General features: G+C 35.1%; 1 pseudogene; it reads left to right on the top strand.

Annotated features, from left to right (window-relative positions):
- Positions 1–1,699: 1,699 nt before the first annotated feature.
- The window catches only part of LOC137626886 (neuroligin-4, Y-linked-like), a 52,365-nt pseudogene continuing 49,694 nt past the window's right edge, over positions 1,700–4,370 (top strand).

Raw genomic sequence — 4,370 nt, 5'->3', positions numbered from 1 at the left:
TTGGCTTCTCCATGTCCATTTTTATGTTTCTTTTCATAAAAATAAAAAGGGTTTATGATTATAATATGGTTTATTTTAGAAAATTTTACAAGAACGTCTACAATGTCAATCCTTGTGCCTACTCCAAATTTACCTACTACTAATTCTCCTCTCTTCTTCCGCCTATCTTATCACTGAGATCTTCACTTTATACTTCCTATTCAGTTTGATAATTAATCCTACAATTTTATTAATAATACTTAAAAATCTTCTGTCACCAGCAAGATTTTTATCTATAGGAAACCCCATTGCATTTCCTTAGTCCATTCCATGTGATCTGAAGTGAAATACATGATCCTCTTTTAACTCTTTATGAAATTCTCAAATATGGTATTTCAACTGTATATATGAATCTCCAGTTCTCTTAATTACAATGAATCCTATTATATCTGTCATGGGTAAACATAATACTCTTAAAAGGATATAATAAGAGAAAAAAATATCTATTCCCATTGTGAGCAGCGAGGCGAGATGAGTTTCGACTACGGATCAGTGATAAGGAGACTTGTCCTGTTTTGACCAAGATATCATCGTCTTAATTAATGGAGTCAGCATATTTTGAGAAACCGGGCCTGAGGGAAATCCTTGTTTAGGATATATGTCATCATAGAAAGACACATGCTGCCCTTTTGTTACGACTTAACACATGGTCCAGATTGCATCAGAAATTTCTTCTAGAAGCTTCCATGGCATGATCAAAGTGGGTGTTTTTGAGGAAGCTAATAGAGATGCAGAATTGCTAAAAAGAACGACTTCTATGGAGATGACCACTGCCCATTATAATTAACTCCGCCCATACATGGGTATATAAACTTCAAGAAGAAATTGTCCAAGAGAGATAGGAAAGGACATAAGACAAGAGAGGAACTATATCCGAAACATATAAGATCCAAGTCCTAGCAAGATAAGAAACAGAGAAGACTAGAAGTCTGATAGAGCCAGATTCTAACCTTCACTTCAGACAACAAAAGCTTATCTCCAAAAGATCCTGTTATGGCCGAGAAAAAGATACAAATTGAACCAGCAAGCCCTCCCTGCTTGTGATAAGAAGTAGCCAACACTGCCTGCAGCCTGCCTGCGTTCATCAGTATCATCGAATAATTAGAAGAAGACCTCAGATGTCCCTTCTTGATACCACCCCTTTTGTGACGACTTCGAATCCGGTCATCGTGCTAGTTTTATCTGAAATTCAGCCGCCCTTCTGCAACGTTCTCAAGCCTGAAGTCTCCGTACCAGTATCGTTTCAGCAGCTGCAAAAAACTATTCCTTAAGTATTGCCACCTTAATGATTGCTCCCCTTTTCTGTTTGTGTTTGATTGTTTTGATTTGTCAGTTGAAGTAACCGAAGAAGTAACGTTAATTTTCTTTGTAAGTTTATGAATAAACGTGTTGTGTTTTTTCATGTGTTTCTTTTTATAATCATTTCCCATTTTTTGTTTGGTTGTTGTTGAATATATTTGTCTTACTTATTAAAAAAACCTCTGACGATTTTGAGATCGTAACACTTGTCGACCATGCCAGGAACGTAACCAATTGAAAAAGGGATAATGCAGAAAGAAGCAGAATGAGTGAGATTACGAAAGATTTGATAGCTTCAGGTAAACCTCTTGGTCTAGATGGCGATGATCTCCATGAGTAGGTTTTTAAGAGAGAACAGGAAATGTTTGATAGAGACGAAGGAACAGCTGAAAGAGAAGAAAATGAAAGACAGCAAGAAGAAAATGAGAAACAGCGAGAAAAAAATGAAAGACAGCGTAAGCATGAGTTAGAAATCACTTGTTTAAGGCGAAATCTTCATAATAGTCCGCCAGGTAGCAGACCAGGAAGTAATGCGTCAGGTAGCAGACGGGGTAGTAATTCATCATTGAACGACGATTCTGATAATTTGGGTATGGGTGTAGTATTGAAATTAGTTCCAAAATTTGATGAGGAAGATGTAAAAAAATATTTCATGTCTTGTGAAAAGTTAATGAACAGAGTAGGTTGTCCCAAAAACAAGTGGACTTTGTATTTACAGTCAGTCTTGAGTGGTAGGGCACTTTCTGTGTATAGTTGTATTTCTGAGGATGAATGTGAAGACTATGATATTGTTAAAGAAACAGTTCTTTGTGCATACAGGTTAGTACCCGAGGCCTACCATAAGATATTTAGAAGTTTGAAAAAGGATGAGAGCAGTACTTACGTCGAATACGGAAAGAAGTTAGAAAGATCATTTTGTGATTATTTAACTTCCGCTGAAGTAGAAAGTTTTGATGATCTAAAGAACTTAGTTTTGTTAGAAAACTTCAGAGATAACATATCTCCAGACAATAAACTACATATAGAAGAGAATTGTGAAAAGTCTTTTACAGATGCAACAGGGTTGGCAGATGAGTACAGTCTTTCTCATAGTTTAAGTGATAATAAGAAGAAAAATAATCCTTCTTTTTGGAAGATACAACATAGTAAGAGTAGTTTTAGCAACAGTAATACAGGGAAGTATGATTAACATTATTATTGTTATACATGTGGAAAACGAGGTCATACTGCCAGGTTTTGTAAGAGCAAATGGGAATGTAGTAGTTCAGACATAATTTGTTATCGATGTAATAAGAAAGGGCATAAAGCAACGAATTGTATGGCAGAGGAGAAAAATGTCAAGAAACCAGTGTCTCTAGTTAATAATCTTTTGTCAAGCAGAAATTACATTATGAAAGAAACTAGAAAATTTTACGGAGATTTATTGTCTGAAGGTGTAATTTCTTCACTTGAAGGATGGGATTCGAGAGAAGTTGCATTGCATAGGGATACCGGAGCAGCCATTTCCCTTATTAGGAAAGAGTGCGTGGCAAAAAGGGCAAAAATCAGTATAGAAAAAAGAGTTATGTTAAGTGGGTTTCTGAATACTTGCGTTGTTTGTCCTTTGTTGAAAATAAACTTGAAAAGTCAGGGAGTGTCAAGAGATGTAAAACTAGCAGTTGTAGACTATTTGCCAGTTGACGGCGTTGACATTATTGTCGGTAATGATTTAACTAAATCCAGATGTGTGAATCCCATTTTAATAGAGGTTCCAGTGCTTGAAATAGTAGTAACTAGGTCAGGTTTAGATACAGATATGGATTACAGTCATAATTTGTTCGAGGATTCGAACGTGTAAGATGGAGGCGGTGAGGTTGATCTAGGCTATTGTGGGACTGAGAAGACTGATTCCATCGGTGTTGACAGTATTAGCCAAGTAAATGATATAGCTGTCGAAAGTAGTGACGTAGACGTAGTCGATGTAGTGGATTCAAGTAATAGTTACTGTAATGGTACAGGCACTAACATTTTGAACAGATATAAGCTAATTAAGTTACAGAGAGGGGATGGGACACTGTCTCGAATTTCAGAAAGTGAGTTGGATTATGATCCCGATAATGTTTGTAAGGAAACCTTTTGTTTAAAAGACAAAATTTTGTGTCGTTATGTTTGCCCCAAGTCAGTTAGCAAAGAGAGTAGTGAAAATTACTTTCAGAATTTAGAAAATTACAAGGAGAATTTAAGGAAACCTTGGAAATTAGCAATAGAAAACAAGAGCAACAACCAAGGGGAAACTAAAAGAAGATATGATCTTAAGGCAAAGGAGAGAAATTTCCGTGTGGAAGATAAAGTCTTAGTATTAATTCAGAAAGAAGGCCCCTCATTATCTTATAAGTTCGAAGGTCCTTTTCCTATTTTAGGAAAAAAGGGGCAATTTGAATTACTTAATTGATATGAGTAGACGTAGAGCTAAGTGACTGAACATAAACTTGCTAAAGAGATACAACGAACGCCCAGTATCAGTAATAACTGTGTCGCAGCGAGAAATTAGTTTTGAGAAAAATCTGATATGCTCAAGAATTTCAAGTAATTTACTTCTTGTTTAGAAGAAAAAAAAAAAGAGTGAATTATATGATGTTTTTCTAAATTATCCAGAAACTGTTAGTGATAAATTAGGTTTAACTAATCTTTTAGAACATAATACTGAGTTACAGGAAACTAAACCCATTAGGCAAAGTTCGTATCGTATGAGTCCAGAGAAAGAAAATTTAGTACGAAAATAAATTGAGTATATGTTAGATAATGATTTGATCGTTCCTAGCAAGAGTAAATGCTGTTCTCCGATAGTTATTATTATTACTATTATTATTATTATTATTATTGTTATTATTATTATTATTATTATCATTATTATAATTAATATCATTACTTGCTAGGCTACAACCCTGGTTGGAAAAACAATATGCTATAAGCCCAGGGGCCCCAACAGGGAAAATAGCCCAGCGAGGAAAGGAAACAAGGAAAAATGATATATTTTAATAACAATGACATTT

Source organism: Palaemon carinicauda, chromosome 34 (assembly GCF_036898095.1).
Source record: "Palaemon carinicauda isolate YSFRI2023 chromosome 34, ASM3689809v2, whole genome shotgun sequence".
NCBI lineage: Eukaryota > Metazoa > Arthropoda > Malacostraca > Decapoda > Palaemonidae > Palaemon > Palaemon carinicauda.
The sequence above is the reverse complement of the archived record's forward strand: the minus strand, read 5'-3'. Positions and strand labels throughout refer to the sequence as shown.